The sequence below is a fragment of the Schistocerca serialis genome, chromosome 1 (genome assembly GCF_023864345.2).
Source record: "Schistocerca serialis cubense isolate TAMUIC-IGC-003099 chromosome 1, iqSchSeri2.2, whole genome shotgun sequence".
NCBI classification, from domain to species: Eukaryota; Metazoa; Arthropoda; class Insecta; order Orthoptera; family Acrididae; genus Schistocerca; species Schistocerca serialis.
Window position 1 is genome coordinate 560,429,521 of NC_064638.1, and position 18,211 is coordinate 560,447,731.

Below are 18,211 nucleotides of genomic sequence, written 5' to 3' on the forward strand. Positions count from 1 at the left end.
CGTCCTCACAGCTTTACTTCTGCCAGTACCTCGTCTCCTACCTTTCAAACTTTACAGAAGCTCTCCGGCAAACCAGGAACTGTACGAGATTGCAATAATAGAGAATCGTCGATGAAGCCTCTGCAGGCACTTAAATGTTATTTGCAGAGTATCCAGGTAGATGAATATGTAGAATTATGAGAACTCCAAGACTGGATTGTGTACAGCAAGAAGAGGATATACTGGGATGATCCAGAACTCCTGGTTTTAGTTGGAGATGCAGGAGGGGGAAGACATTTTGAAATTAACTAAAGGTAACAGTTTTCTTTGAAAATTAACATTAGGACAGTTCCTAACAATAGAATCCTAGTGTTCTGTTGTGAAGAAGAGAAGAAAATCCTGAGTGAAAATGGAACTGTTCTTATAGACAGGATATTTGACTGTGGTTCGAAACGGTTCAATCAACTGTACACAGTACACGTTAACATCGCAAGCACAGAAGAGAATACGGAAGTGTTTCCTGTTTTACTGGGTTTGTCCCAGATAAAGTTCTAAATATTTATGAAAGGCTTTCTTCTTGTGAGTTAAAGAGAATTTTGCTCTCATTTAAGTATATGGGCGAAAGAGTCAGCATTCAGGAATTATGAAACGAACCCTGTCGTCCATGACCGTGTGCCACAAGGGCGCCGATTCACCACGAGATGGGGAAACTCGCCGGCGTCTATTGTCTATTGAGACCTAAGCACTGTAGTGTGCGAGTGAGACAGACGAGAACCTGCGTCATAGGGAAACCCAGTAGAAGGCTTTTGTGGGCGAGGAGACGTAGCAGTGTTAAATATGGCGGACCAAAGCTCATCCATAAAGGCAAACGTTTATGAAAACGATTTAATTCTGTAGTAACGCAGGGAATGAAGCCTCAGTAACTTTAATCTACCATCTTCCATAAAATTTCATGGTGATATCTATAATAGTTTAGGATTTACTGTTAAACTGAAATTAACAAGTTTTGTAACAAAGACGTGAATGCTAAAATCTGAACACTTTGTTCGGTGTTAACGATCGACATTTCATAAAGTGCATCATTAAAGTGACAAATGTTGTAAATGTCAACTATGTAACTTCATTTGTTTAAAAGATATAGTAAATTTAAATTACCAGTATTTTCAGTTAAGCATCAGATCATCATTTCCTCCACACATTGAACGATGACAGCATTACACCTTATTGAATCATTAGATAATAGAATATTTGTTGTAAAGTTTAGTGCATAATAGCTACTTTTGTTCTTTATTTATTTATCAGAAAGCACATTGCTGCAAGGCTACTGGCCGTGGCATTCAAAGCTAAGAAGGAAATCATATTGATTTTAAGTAAAATAATTTAACGTTTATTATGTAATGGATATTATTGTTACTTTATTTACAACGTGAAAGTGGTCAAGCTTTGATTATTTAAATATGTTAATATGTAAAATAATGTAGACTAAGCTGCATCCAATAAGGTGGACGGCTTCAGGAAAGGGAACTGTAATAGTCAGTTGAGCGAATACGTTCGGCACGCGGGAAGCGCGGCCGGGGACGGGCAGAGGGGCAGTGCTGGTGCAGACGCCAAAGCGGACAGTTTGGCTGGAGACACCAAAGGGTACAGTTCGGATTGAGAGGCGAAAGCGGGCGGTCGGTCTTAAGGTAGCTAGGAAGTGAGACGACTTGGAAAATTTCGTGTTGTGTGGTGTCGCGGGACTTAGTCTCTGAGCGGTGACCAGCCGCGCGTCTCTTGTGAACTCTAAGGTTTCGCGTAGTTAACGAAGTGGAGTATTTTACTTTTAATTCGCGATGAGATTCTGAATAATCGAAATGTGTCAAATGGATATGCGCTCGAGTGTAACAGTAACTGTAAATACGACCACTTTCGCTATTAGTTTGCTTTTTGAATAAACATTATACTAACCAAATCGCGACTGTGTGGCCTACACCATTTATGGGTCGTTAATTTGGCTCCCGATATTATTATTACTGTTATTATCTGTTATATTAACTTTGTATTTCACAAACTTGCCATCAGCCACACAATTTAGCCAAAGGGTTACAAGTGTCTAATTTAGGGCGTGTAATGCTACATGTGCGGTTCAATCCCTGGACGAGTTTGAGCCAAGACATTTCGACGAAGAGAAACCGCATGTGAGCTCGAACATTTTTGGGATGTTAGCTCTCATTCTGGACTGAATAATAATATATGTGGGCGGACACTCAAAGCTGCAGGTTCGAATTTGAAATGGTTACAATTAACACTATGAAATCGGTGTTCCCCAAAACATCCCTTTTCTGCTGCTGTTTTCTACTCAACCAATGTCTGTGGAAGGAAACAACAGAATTGGTATTAATGGAGAAATACAAGGAGACAGAGGAAGTCCGAGTCTCTTTCCGCATGTGGTGTGCGGTTGCACATACTCTACTAATAGTGTTGATGAAGAGTGGATAGCAATAGTTGAGTAAGAGCCCGGAGGAGAAAAGGTCACAAAGTTCGTAGACTAAATGGTCAGTGAATGGATAGAAATGTGGGAAGTTTTTTAACTAGCGGCACCGGAAACTAACCTCCTTAGTAAATCAAAAACTTCCGAACGTATACTTTGTGACAAACTGAAGGAGCAAGCAGTAAACGCTATTTTTGAAATAAAAAAACTGACCAAGTGCGAGTAGGAATCGCGCACTGAGGGTTCGATACAAATTTAATTATGTGCATAGACAGTTCATCCATTACGGGGAACGAGGATATTGACAATTTTTGCCTGTTATCGATATTGATACTGATAAGATATCGGTTCCGGGGATTCTAAAACTATAGTTTAATTTCAAGTTCGTAGTCAGATAACACATGACAAAAGAATTTTTTTGGTGTGATGTAATTATAAATTAACAATTTCGGATTTTTTCCCTTTACTTGTGCTGTGAAACCTTGATTCTTGCGAAATTTCATGATTCTTGGTCAACGGGAAGTACTCTACAGGACCCTGCAGAGTGAGTGTTCGAGTATCAAAATATGTGACATGAATGGCGATCTTTTGATTGCATTCACTTAGAAGCTTAACATTTGTACACAGTCAACAGACCATAGACTTAAGTATGTGACATAAATTTGAACTTGATATGAGGACTCATTCCCCAGAAAAACAGTTCTTAACAGTCGGACGGACAGATAGACGGACAGGCGCACGACACTGAAATGCTATAAGGGTTCCGCTTTAACAGAATGAGGCACGGTACCCCAAAAGGCTCAGTCGGCCTGCCATTTAAAAAAGAAAGCGAGAGAGATACGTAAATCTTGACAGAAGGTTACAAGATTTTATAAAAATATGTAACGACACAGGGCATTTAAGATGATGTTTAAAATTTCTGCCTTTCTTACAAAAAAATTGAATGAGAAATCAAAATTCGAAAAGGAGATAACATGTTTAATCACTTGCTGCAGTAACGTTGTGGTAAGAAAAAATAGGGAAAATAAATAAAATCAAAAGCGACATTTAAACACGCCTATGTTAAATATGTGCTTAACCAGTCCTTGGTCTGTATAAAACGTTAGGGGATGTTGTTGTTACTAAAACGGTAGGAAAAACCTATAGCGAAAATACGAGGGTTGGAACTTAAATGCTGACAACTATTTATTCACAACCGCTACAAAAGAGTTACATGTTTGCACCTGTTACTGTCCTTCAAAGTAGTCACCAGCGTTGTGTAGAACCCGTTGCAACGATGTGGAAGGCGTAGTATACAGTTAGCAGAGCCTGCTCTGTTGATGGTGCGAATGGAGCGGTCTAAAGTGTAAGTAGGCTGTTTAGGTTTTTATGTTGGTAACGTCACGTAGCGCTCTGTATGAAAATCACTGACTGTGCTGTGTGCAGTCTTTGGCTGATTTGCATTGTTGGAATATTTGCCATTGTAGTGTTGGGCAGTTGGATGTGAACAGCGCGTAGCGCTGCGCAGTTGGAGGTGAGCCACCAGCAGTGGTGGATGTGTGGAGAGAGATGGCGGAGTTCTGAGAGCGGATGATCTGGACGTGTGTCCATCAGACAGTAAATTTGTAATACTGGATGTCATGAACTGGTACATATATTATAACTTTTGAATACTATTAAGGTAAATACAAATTCTTTCATTCGCTAAATGTGTCTTTCAGTAGTTAGAATCTTTTATTTATCTGGCAGTAGTGGCGCTTGATGTATTGCAGTAGTTCGAGTAACGAAGATTTTTGTGAGTTAAATGATTCATGATAGGTATAGGTTATTGTTAGTCAGGGCCATTCTTTTGTAGGGATTTTGAAAGTCCGATTGCGTTGAGCTGAAAATATTGTGTGCCAGTTTTGTGTCGATCAGAATAAGTAAAGAGAGTAATGTCTGAGTACTTTCAGTTTTGCTCAGCTGTTTGAAAATCAAATAACGTAGAGGTTTATCAGCACAGTAATTCACTAATTTTCCTAAGGGGACGTTTCAAAAGTTATGGTGATTCTCGTCTACGTATGTGATGGTGTTATACTAACGCATTAATTTTCTCCATGGCAGACCGTCAATGCACAGTATTACTGTTCGTTTTTGGAGCATCACCTGCGACCAGCTTTGCGAAAGATGCGGCGACTCTTTCTGCGCAACCTACCCATCATTCTGCACGACAATGCGCAGGCGCGTACAGTGCAAGCTGTGAGGCTGTTCTGTTCAGTCGATAGGACTGGGAAGTACTGAACCATCCACCATACTCCCCGGACTTACGTCCTTGTGACTTTGATTTGATTCCGAAGATGAAGGAACCACTGCGTGGCATTCGCTTCAGAACTGTTCCAGACATTCTACAGGCAGCAGACCGCTCCAATCGCAGCATCAACAGAACAGGCTCTGCTGCTAACGGTATACTACGCCTTCCACATCGCTGGCAACGGGTTCTACACAACGCTGGTGACCACCCTGAAGGACAGTGACAGGTGCAAAGATGTAACCCTTTTGTATCGGTTGTGAATAAATAGGTGCCACTATTTAAGTTCCAAACCTCGTATTTGCAGTCGGAAACACCACGTAGACGTCGCGGGTCTGCATATGCACAGTCGGAAAATCCACGGGAGCCAGCCGGCCGAAGTGGCCGTGCGGTTAAAGGCGCTGCAGTCTGGAACCGCAAGACCGCTACGGTCGCAGGTTCGAATCCTGCCTCGGGCATGGATGTTTGTGATGTTCTTAGGTTAGTTAGGTTTAACTAGTTCTAAGTTCTAGGGGACTAATAACCTCAGCAGTTGTGTCCCATAGTGCTCAGAGCCATTTGAACCATTTCCACGGGAGCCAAGCTGCAGCCACCGTCACGAGTATCCTGAGAACTCACCTCAGGAAGTCAGATTCGTGTTTGTAGCTGGCACACAGTGGACGACGGTCTGTAACAGTTCTACAGAGGAGTCGAAAGCCAAAACCACGTCATCAAATCAGCCAGTACATCGAATTATAATTAACAATACTGAAATCGTAACAGCTCCTTAAGATAGAGCTAAGGCCGATTGCCGTATGAAAACATAAAATTTGTGATGTAAGAGACAAGAAAACAGTGACAGAAGTAAGCACTGTGGTGGAGAGGGTGGGGGGAAGGGAAGGGGAGGTGGATGGGCAGCCACCCTGCCACCCTGCTGGCAGAGTGACATCCCAGTAGAGCGTTTCTGCCTACGAATATATTCGAGAAAGAGACGTAAATGTCTTTTCTCTGAACGCAGTTAGACTATGCAGGCTGATTCTTAAGCCGTGTTGAAATTGAGTAACGTGGAAAGAACTTCGCTCTAACCATTACGATTATCATCATTTTATTTTCATCGTTAGTTGTAAGATGTGTTTGTTTCTTCAGTTAATATGTAAGCAAACGTGTTTTCAGTAAAACGTAAAATTTAGTATGTAGAGCACTTGCCCGCGACAGACAGAAGTCCGAGATTCGAGTCGCGGTCTGGTGCACAGTATTAATCTGCTAGAAAGTTTCAGCGCACACTTCACTGCAGAGTTGAAGTTCGTTGTGGAAACAGTCCCCTAGACTGCGGCTAACGAGGAGAACAAAGACATCTTATGAGGAAATAGACAAATGCATAGTAACTGTTTTTGACACGTGAAATTATATGCCATGCAGCACTAACTCTGTGAAGAGAACACAGTCTCTTCCACGCACAACAACTGCCAAGCAAATGAATACACAGGGATTGCAGTACATCACAAAGCTCTGTCAGTGGCTTAGAATCACTGCAGTTATGAAACTAAAGACACGATTTATGTCCACGATGTGACAGGGAAATGGAGTACTTTGCATACATCTTTGTTCGTCTAGAGGAATGCCCTGAAATAGTTTTTCCGTTGATTTGGTGGACATAATTAATAACAAACGCATTGGAAGTCTTCTGCTGACTGTGGTATGGGGAGGTTTGCTGTTTACGATTGCAACTACATGGCACCACAGCCAGAACATGTAATTGTACAAACGCACGGTATACCACACAATTCATACAGCCAGACACAACAATGGAAAGAATGGTTAAACCTACGATAAATGACCTGCCACATCTCCCACTCTCTAGAATACATCCATCTACCATTAAATCCTGCCTGGTTACAACCCTCCCCCCCCCCCCCCCTCTCAATCAAATACTCTACCTACTTTCTATCATCCTTTAATGCAGATCCATATCAGTTTAGAGGTACAAATGGTTCAAATAGCTCTAAGTACTATGGGACTTAACATCTGAGGTCATCAGTCCCCTAGACTTAGAAACAACTTCAGTCTAACTAACCTAACGACATCACACACATCCATGCCCGAGGCAGGATTCGAACCTGCGACCGTAGCAGCAGCGCGGTTCTGGACTGAAGCACCTAGAACCGCTCGGCCACATCGGCCGGCTTTCAGTTTACAGGTCAACGGCCTTGCCGCAGTGGTAACACCGGTTCCCGTCAGAACACCGATGTTGGGCTGGGCTAGCACTTGGATGGGTGACCATCCGGTCAGCCGAGCGCTGTTGGCAATCGGGATGCACTTGTGAGGCAAACTGAGGAGCTATTTGATGGAGAAGTAGCCTGTAGGTCCGGTCTCGTTAACTGATATACGGCCGGGAGAGCGGTGTGTTGACCACATGCTCTTCCGTATCCGCATCCAGTGACACCTGTAGGCTGCGAATGACACGGCGGCCGGTCGGTACCGTTGGGCCTTCATGGCCTGTTCGGGAGGAATTTAGTTGTAGTTTTAGAAATGGTAGTAGAGTGGCTTGCGTCAGAGCTTCTCAGTTCTACGCCCCGTGTTCGAAACCCCATTATTTTTATGTTTTTGTTTTTAAATTATCTACCCATGTCCGTAGAAGATTACTACACTTACGTTTTCCAATGTATGTTGAAATATCACTGTCTGTATTCGTCTAAAAACTGTATGTCTGGTGACTGAATTAAAAAATAACAGCAAATGAGTGGAAAAGTTATTTGGAATTGGTTTCGGTGAATTTCCTGTAGCGTGTTTTTACTCATAATCAGTTGCAACTGTTCCGTTAAGCGGGATTTGCCACGAAATTATTGCCAACACGTAAGGTCTTCACCAATGTTATGGATGTTTGTTTCCCGAGTGAGAGTCATACCAAGAAATGTCTCTGTGACAAATCTGCTTTCGTGGGACGATCGTGGTACTTGGAATTTCTATATTTCGAATGTTTCTACGATCGGTATCATCCAAGGAAAGCACCATATTTTCCTGATGAATAAACATAAGGATAAAATATAGGGATTAAGAACTGATATTAGAACGAAATATAGAACGAAATACAAGAATATGAAAATTGAAAAAAATTTGTAACACCCGAAAATACATCTACACTGTTTTATATAATAAATGTATGAGACTTATTGAGAAACCCAGCTGTAATTTTACAGTTAATATAACTTCTTTGTATCCGCAAACGAATTAAGAAACATTCGTATAGCAACATTCCGCAGAGATTAGTAGATAAGTGAAAAAATAAAATAAATAAAAACACTAATCGGATTTCGAACATAAGACAGAAAAGCGAAATGCTGCGATGCTAGTCACTATACCACTACTTTGTCTGAAGTTATTGTGCCTTTAAATTCATCTAAATGGCGTCGAAACCGTTGACGCATTGAAATCGCACCTTTAGGCATTTCAAAGACTGCAGTTCATTCGATTTCGAGCCAAGATGAAGAAGCATATCAAAGACTGCCGTATATTCGATTCTGAACCAAGATGGAAAAGCTATGAAGAAGAACAGTTCCCAGCGGCTTCTGCATAATTTAACAGAAGTTCAAAAACTGGCTCCTGTCAACTGGTGTAAGAAAATGTTAAAAGAATTCGTTCGAGTGCAAAATGCGTGTAGAGCTTCGTAACAGGAGACGAAACTTGGATATGTTCGTATAAGCCGGAAACTAAACAACAACCAACTGTGTTAGTATTCAAAGACGAACAGAAACCTACAAAAGTTGCTCGTTCGTGAACACTTCCGAGAATATGATCGCTTGTTTCGTTGGTTACACTGGACGCATCGCGACCTTTGTCTTAGAATTTAGATGATCCAAGAACAGATAATACTGAATGCCCTATAACCATATCTCCATTAGTTTTTGCCACAAATAAGATATGAATCAAGGAAAAAAAAACACCGAAAAAGTGCATCAATCTCCGCCGTAACAGCTTCAGGTCTCATACGGCACAGAAAGAAGTGCATTATTTAGCGGGGCAAAAGTTGAAGTTACAGTCTCATTTAGTTACCCAAATGGTGCGCCGCCACATGCTGAAGGTCGCGACGTTAACATCTACGTAAGTACAAAATTAAGGGATTTCGATTTTATACATACTGTAATTTTTTATGTTTTTAAATAAATTAAATGTAATTTACTTCCTTAGATTTTAGGTAAACCGGTGCTCCTTTACTCTTTAGTTATTTAGTGCCTGCTGATACCTTACATTTTCGTAAAAATTAAATGTAATTTATTCACTCGAGATTGTTGTTATGCTTTTATGCTTTCTTTTCATTTATGGGCATTTGGAATGTGCTCATTCAGCAATCTCAATAGTGAAATTGCAATTATGACTATCAACGTGAGAATAGCGCAACAATCAGTCCCCGACAGCCGAAAATCTCCGAGCCACCCGGAATCGAACCCAGGCTCCTTCGCTTAGCAACCCCTCCCACTGAGCGGGCAGCTATCGAGGCGGATTTACTTCCCTTCCGTTAACTGTATTCTCGCCTGTACCGTTGCATTGGCAGTTCCGCTAGGGTGTGAGTACTTCTTAACCCCACATCTTTGGTGTACGGCTGGCTGTGTGTGCTTTTCCATATCCGAGGATTAACAAAAATGTATATCTCTTAATATTTTTACTACCTTGTTTTGATACTTCTTCCAAATTCTATCTGCTTCTTAAACTTTACTTCCCTTGTCGTTCGCTGCAAAGGATCCACACATTGTCAGTCAAGAACACAGTCAATGTAGTTGTGTCCTATGCTGGGCTTTCCATTGCTTGAGTATTGCAGTTCAGTATTGTAGCAACTGCTCTCTGCAATTGCGCGAATATTGTGAATGCTACACCAGTATTTGCTATTTTAATATTAATAAAATATTTTTTTCAATATGGATAAGTTCCTTGTTTGTAATCGAGTGCAAATAGTGTAGACCGGAAAGTAGGTCAGAGGCAATATGATGACAATTGTTTAGTTTATTGGATTTTTTGAAGTGGTGAAAAAACATCCCCGAACTCCTAGTGTGTAGTAGATGGTTCTCAGAAATAAAGATCAGGCGTAACTTCTCACCCCTGATCGACAAGTCCACCGATACTAGCGGTCAACACAACGTCTGTCCTACATAAGGTATGGTGATGTAATTGCACGTAATTTCTTTTTTGCAAAGAACTTCCTGAATGAGCAACCGGTGAAGAAATATTTCGTGTGACTAATGAGTATTTGATCCGTGATGAATTAATGTGGGATAGTGTTTTTACAGACGGAGCCGCTTCTATGACAGACCGAGTGAAAGGATTCGTGCGTAAAGCACATGAAGTAAATCCCAACTTACGAACCGACTATTGCCTCATTCACCGCGAAGTCATTGTTGCTAAGTCTTCGCTGTCTCTTCTGAAAATTGTCAAGGACTAATTAGTAAAGGCCGTGAACCTCATCTAATTGTGGCCACTAAATATGCTCCTTTTCAACGATTTGTGTCAATACATGGATCCACAGCACACTACACTTCCGATGCACACAGAAGTATGTTGGTTATCACGGGGTAAGATTTTAAGGCTAATGTTTGATCTTAGAGATGAGGTACTTGTATCCTTGAGCACTTAGATGAATGAGTATGTTGATGATTAATGAAAATCTAAGCCAGCTTATATGTCTGATATTTTCGTGCACTTAAATGAACCAAATAGAAAAATGCAAGGTAGAAACGATAATATGTAATATTATCGTTATATAGAATGGATGATAGTCAAAGACTTACTAATAAGTTAAATTTGTGGGTACAGACGATTGAAAATGGATCATGTGAGATGTTCCCAATTGTATGATAAGAAATAATGTAGACAATTTTACACCTATTTCTGTGCCATTAGTGTTAACGAAAGTTATTGAAAAGGCTGTGTATGTAAGGATTATTGATCATTGTATATCACATAATTTGCTGTCAGATGTACATTTCGGCTTTAGAAGTCGTTTAATAACTGAAAACGCTATATTTTCTTTTCTCTGTGAGGTACTGGATGGGTTAAACAAAAGGTTTCGAACGCTAGGCATATTTTTTGGTTTAACCAAGGCGTTTGTTTGTGTTGATGACAAAATATTGCTCCAGAAGTTGGACCATTACGGAATACGGGGAGTAGTTCACAATTAGTTCACCTTTTACTTTAACAATATACAGCAAAAGATCATTATTCACATTGTTAAGAATGGCCGTGATGTGAGGTCTGAGTGGGGTACAGTCAGGTGAAGGGTGCCGCAGAGATCAATGTTGGAGCCGCTGCTATTCCTTATTTATGTAAATGACATGCCCTCTACTATTATGGGTAACTCTAAAAAAATTTTTTTGTTTGCTGGTGACACTAGCTTGGTAGTAAAGGATGTTGTGTGCAACATTTGTTCGGTTTCAAATAGTGCAGTCCATGACCTAAGTTCATGGCTTGTAGCAAATAAACTAACGCTAAATCATGGTAAGACTCAGTTTTTACAGCTTTAACTCACAATTCAACGAAACAAAAATGGTTCATATGGCTCTGAGCACTATGGGACTTAACTGCTCAGGTCATCAGTCCCCTAGAACTTAGAACTACTTAAACCTAACTAACCTAAGAACATCACACACATCCATGCCCGAGGCAGGATTCGAACCTGCGACCGTAGCGGTTCCAGACTGTAGCGCCTAGAACCGGTCGGCCACCCGGCGGGCTCAACGAAACCCGACGTTTTATTTTTGCAGAATGGGCATATGATTAGTGAAACTGAGCAGTTGAAATTTCTAGGTGTTCAAATATATAGTAGACTGTCGTGGAAATCCCACTTTCAGAATCTTGTTCAATGACTTAATGCTGCCATTTTCACCACTCGAACGGTATTTGATGTAAGTGACTGTTCGACACGAAAATTAGTCTACTCTGCTTGGCCTCTCAATATATATATATATATATATATATATATATATATATATATATATATATATATATATATATATATATATTACTGTCGTTTCTTGTAAAGAATATCAGCTTATTCCCAAAAATAATCTGCTTTCACTCAGTTAATACTCGGCAGAAAGCCAACCTTCGTTTGGATCGAACATCTTTAACTCTTGTGCAGAAACGTATGCAGTACACTGCTGCATCCATATCCAAGAAGCTACCACAAGAAATCAAAACGCAGCAGTAATCCACGCGCTTTCAAATCGAAACTGAAGAGTTTCTTCATGGGTCACTCCTTCTATTCAGTTGAGGAGTTCCTTGAAACATTAAGCTGATTCCTATGTTATATTGTTGATGGGGTGTACTTAATCTTATGATTTGACTCTTTTGGGTTCACAAACATTTTATTTTTAACTGTGATTACTTTCATGTTGTAATTTCATGTACTGACACGTTCTATGACCTTGCGGGTTTGCTCCTCAGTTTGGTCCTACGGAACTTGACGTGTAAATAAAAAATAAATAATAAATGGCGGGTATTGTGTTATCACGATATTAATTACATATTTGTGTGAGCAGGGCTCCTCGAAGCTGACTGAAATTAAAACTTCAAAGAGAGAGGTGGCCATGTCCCAATTTTAGTCTCATTTGCTGATGTCGTGGCGTTGACGCTGGCACGTGCGTGGATCGCCAGCTGCGGAGGCCCATCGTCAGGAGTGTTCAGTGCACGTTGTGCTCAGACACACTTGTACTCTGTCCAGTATCAAAGTCTGATGGTGGTTCCGCCACAGTTTGCTTCCTATTCTGTTTCACCAATCTGCCCAGCCTATGATGTCCGATATTTGTAATGGGAGGTGACCACCCAACCGCACGACATCTGGACGTGGTTTCGCCTAGTTGAAGACACTCACCCACCACAGCACAACTCGAACACACAAGTCATGCAGTTTCCGTATTGCTCGTTCCGAGCCTGCGAACCATCACATTCTGCACTCGGTCAAATTCAGATAGATCGAGCGTCTTCCCTATTCCAAACGCGGAAGGCACGCTCACTGGTACTAACTGCACTGGGCACGTGTCTGACTAGCAGCCATTCCTCACCAGGTGACGCTGCTGATCAGTGCAGCTAAGTGTTGCAATTAACACAATTCTGATTTTTATTGCGGTTACCATTTCACGGCCGATCGGAACCTACCTTTTCGACAACCCTGGTATATCTACTATTTACACATGTGAAACATGCATTTATTATATAGTGTGTAATGGGTGTAAGTGCTGAAAATGTACACAAGTCAATGTGTTGAGTGGTTTTTGCTTATGTCTTCCCACAAACACGTTACAAACTTTATGATATGATGTTTTCTGCACGATCGTAACTGCACCACTAAGTGGACTGCACCTGTCAGTATAGACTAACCATTTTGCATACACGTATCCACACTTTGACACCATACCTGCTGCCTAGGGGAAAATAAGCGTTAATGTCTTGTTCTTCCCATATATACAGCGCTATTACAAATGATTGAAGCGATTTCATAAATTCACTGTAGCTCCATTCATTGACATATGGTCACGAGACACTACAGATACGTAGAAAAACTCATAAAGTTTTGTTCGGCTGAAGCTGCACTTCAGGTTTCTGCCGCCAGAGCGCTCGAGAGCACAGTGAGACAAAATGGCGACAGGAGCCGAGAAAGTGTATGTCGTGCTTAAAATGCACTCACATCAGTCAGTCATAACAGTGCAACGACACTTCAGGACGAAGCTCAACGAAGATCCACCAACTGCTAACTCCATTCGGCGATGGTATGAGCAGTTTAAAGCTTCTGGATGCCTCTGTAAGGGGAAATCAACGGGTCGGCCTGCAGTGAGCGAAGAAACGGTTGAACGCGTGCGGGCAAGTTTCACGCGTAGCCCGCGGAAGTCGACGAATAAAGCAAGCAGGGAGCTAAACGTACCACAGCCGACGGTTTGGAAAATCTTACGGAAAAGGCTAAAGCAGAAGCCTTACCGTTTACAATTGCTACAAGCCCTGACACCCGATGACAAAGTCAAACGCTTTGAATTTTCGGCGCGGTTGCAACAGCTCATGGAAGAGGATGCGTTCAGTGCGAAACTTGTTTTCAGCGATGAAGCAACATTTTTTCTTAAAGGTGAAGTGAACAGACACAATGTGCGAATCTGGGCGGTAGAGAATCCTCACGCATCCGTGCAGCAAATACGCAATTCACCGAAAGTTAACGTGTTTTGTGCAATCTCACGGTTTAAAGTTTACGGCCCCTTTTTCTTCTGCGAAAAAAACGTTACAGGACACGTGTATCTGGACATGCTGGAAAATTGGCTCATGCCACAACTGGAGACCGACAGCGCCGACTTCATCTTTCAACAGGATGGTGCTCCACCACACTTCCATCATGATGTTCGGCATTTCTTAAACAGGAGATTGGAAAACCGATGGATCGGTCGTGGTGGAGATCATGATCAGCAATTCATGTAATGGCCTCCATGCTCTCCCGACTTAACCTCATGCGATTTATTTCTGTGGGGTTATGTGAAAGATTCAGTGTTTAAACCTCCTCTACCAAGAAACGTGACAGAATTGCGAGCTCGCATCAACGATGCTTTCGAACTCATTGATGGGGACATGCTGCGCTGAGTGTGGGAGGATCTTGATTATCGGCTTGATGTCTGCCGAATCACTAAAGGGGCACGTATCGAACATTTGTGAATGCCTAAAAAAACTTTTTGAGTTTTTGTATGTGTGTGCAAAGCATTGTGAAAATATCTCAAATAATAAAGTTATTGTAGAGCTGTGAAATCGCTTCAATCATTTGTAATAACCCTGTAATTTGAGGTTCAAACCAACCTAAAAACATACAACTTGTAATACCTATAGTTATAAGTTTGCAAATGACGTAAATATTGATGCAATGTTGTGCAGTGCACCAACAGAAATATCTGCACTTGCACTCGTCACGCCTTATATAGCAATCGACCTCCTGGCAACTCTTGGAAAGAGGATTCAGACTTGTGGTCGATGGTAGTGTCTCTCACGTCGCATACAAAGTCACCAGAGGAAAAAAACATTTTTCTCATAATGAATGTGGATAGTGGTACCAAGAAAAGAGAAAACAAGCTGTTAGTATCTTTTCTTAGAAGCTACATGACGTGTCGTAAAACGTAATGATATCACCAAGATAAGTAAAAATTTATCATGAGAGACATTGTAGACAACACGGCGTCGAGTACAGGCTCCTGATGAAAGCTAGCCCGCGTGTACCAGTAACAAGGATCCCACAATAAATGCGCCAAGGAAGTCAGGTAATCTTTTGGAAGTGGTGGGACTTGAGGATGGCGGTAATGCGCTGTTGAAACTAGTCGTGTGATAGAATAAAGAGATTCTCAACATACAGCTGTGGTGGTACTTTTTCTGATATGTATCATTAGCTGAAGTCTCTCGTCCATGCAATAAGATGGGCATCCCTGAAAGTTATCACTTCAAATGTATTCGCCAGCACATGAGACAACGACGAAACGACAATGTAATAAACTAAAATAAATAAATACGCATATCAATGAAAACGTAGGTAAAAAGTTAAAAATGATCCCAAAACTCACTAAAACATTTACTCTCATGATACCCCAGATGGTCATTACGCTGAAAATGTAGAAAGTAAAAAAAAAATATGCTGACCTCTGCCATTGCAGTTCAGTGTATTGAACTCTACAACTGGTTTCGCAAATCTAGATTCCATCATCAGATGCAGTCATGTGAATAACTAACATGTTCCCTTTAAGCCGGAACTGAGCTCAATTTTCAGTGAATCAATTGTTGAAGAACTTCGGAGTGAAGAGCGTAGGAAAACACACACAATGGAAACCTATGTATACCACGAGATAATGTGGCGCAGGGCAAGAAAGGGGGGACTGATGGAGGAGCAGCAGAGCTTGAGTTCTCTAATGTTCTTATTAAGTGCCTTAGTAAGCTGTGATTATAGTTGTGGACAGGGACAGTGATCCAAGAAGTATAGAATTTCTTTCTTTAACTCCAGCCAACAACTATCAGAGACAATGTGTCATCAGTTTATCGATATCGGCCAATAACGACAATACTGGGATGTCAGGAAAGGGAAAAGAAGTACAGATGCTGGACAAAACATATCTTGTAACCGGTAAGTTTACAAAATATTGAAAAGTTACTAATTTAGTTCACATATGAAACATGAACTTCAAAAGTGAAGAAACATACCTGAACAGATGCCTCATATTATCCTAGTATGAGTAGCCAAAGTGACATCGTCATAAGATGTAAACAACGTCAGCTAGACATCGTGGAGTAAGTATAATAATAATACAGCGCAGGCCGTGCCTGGAAAATCGCAATTTGAATAACGCATCTGCTCACAGCAAACTGGGGTATAGTTGCGACACAAAATACATGTTTTGATGTAAGCTTTTTAGGTGTTATTGCTGCGTACGTATCTCGCAAATTTGTACGTACAGTAACGAAAAAAAAGAACGCACTGTTAGGTAAAGAACTATTTTGCAACTAGAATTTATTATAAAGTGTCGGAGCAATAAAAGGTATGTATCAAAAATAGACAAATGATAAATTAGTAATTTTTGAAAACATTGGAAAAATTAGCTGTGTGATTGGAAAGTCTGAAATTATAATCAGTATTAATAGCAATTTTTTTACTAAAAATAAAAAATCACGTTTCAGTGGTAGCCGGTTTCGATCATGTTTAGATCATCATCAGTCGACGTCTCATTAGGCGATGAGCAGAGACGACGAGCGGATCAGCTGGCCGTTGTGGCCGAGCGGTTCCAGGCGTTTCAGTCTGGAACCGCGCCACCACTACAGTCGCAGGTTCGAATCCTGCATCGGGCAAGGATGTGTGTTATGTCCTTTGGTTAGTTAGGTTTAAGTAGTTCTAAGTTCTAAGGGACTGATGACCTCAGATGTTAAGTCCCATAGTGCTCAGAGCCATTTGAACCATTTTTGACGAGCGGAGCAGTGACAAGTGTTGAAAGGCTCCATCGGCAACTGCTGTGTCTTCCGACACTTGACAGTGCTCCGCTCGTCGTCTCTGCCCATCGCCTAATGAGACGTCGACTGATGATGAGCTAGATATGATCGAAACCGGTTACCACTGAAATGTGATTTTTAATTTTTAGTAAAAAAAAATTATATCAAGACTGATTATTATTTCAAAGTAAGTGACAAGAATTTTCTTAATTATTAGAGAGTAAATGGGTTGGTGGCAATAAGTGCTCCCAAAAAACTATGAGGGTAACTTCAATTAACAGTGATAAGATACCCATGTAACGATTTTAAGTACCTAACAAAATTACATAAAAATGACAAAAATATATAATACAAACAAGTCAACCGAACAAAACGTAGGATCTGAGTAAGTAATCAATGATCTCTGTTGTCATAGTGCTGGCCGCGGTGGTCATGCGGTTCTAGACGCTCAGTCTGGAACCGCGCGACTGCTACGGTCGCAGGTTCGAATCCTGCCTCGGGCATGGAAGTGTGTGATGTCCTTAGGTTAGTTGGGTTTAAGTAGTTCTAAGTTCTAAGGGAAGGATGACCTCAGATGTTAAGTCCCATAGTGCTCAGAGCCATTTGAACCATTTGTTGTCATAGCCATCGTAATGTTGTATAAGCAACTACTGACCAGAGGAATCCCAATGCAGGTGTGCCGCAAGGCTCCGTCCACTTTCCTCTCCTTAATCGCCTCTTCACTGCCGATACGCCTAAACCAGCTCCACCAGACCACCTCCTTCAATATGCCGAAGACACCATTTTTTTCGTTCGCTACCCTGCACTCCAGAAAATCGAACAAACCGTCCAAACCCATGCAATCAGTTTACCTCCTAGTGCAACCAATGGCTCCTCAAAATCGTCCCTTCCAACACGAAGGCAATAATTACATGACGAACAACCCGCAGCTTTTGCCTCCACGACTTCCCATCGCCATTTACAATCGGCCTACAGAACTAATACACTAAAATGCCTTGGACTAGCCCTCAACTGGCAACTAACATGGAAACTTCAGCTACTAACCATCCAACAGAAAGCCCACAATAGATTAAAACTATTAACTACTTATTTTCCACATGTACAAATCCTTGATGCGAACCATACTACCCTATGCAAGTGTTACTTGAGTACCCACTCGACTTAAGTTGTATCCGTCCCTCCCTCCAAATCTTCGAACGTCGTGCACTTCGTCTTTCTTTTTATATCAATCTACCTTCCGCCAGAGTGGTCCTTTACCACCTCGTCATGTTCTCACATCTCCTCATTCACATTTGACACCTTCGTACATCCTACACCATCCGCACACTCGGTTGCTATAACTCTGCTCTCTCCCCTGTAATTTTCCATTACGCTGCCGCGCCTATACCGACGCATTCCACCAGCCCTACACATGCACACTCTCCATAGTCTCTGCTAAAGAAATTTCAACCGCCTCCTTCTCCCAGACTGTGAACTCCGCACACCTATGGACCCATCCCGCCACCTATAAATCCACCCCTCCCATTTATCCTAATTAGGGC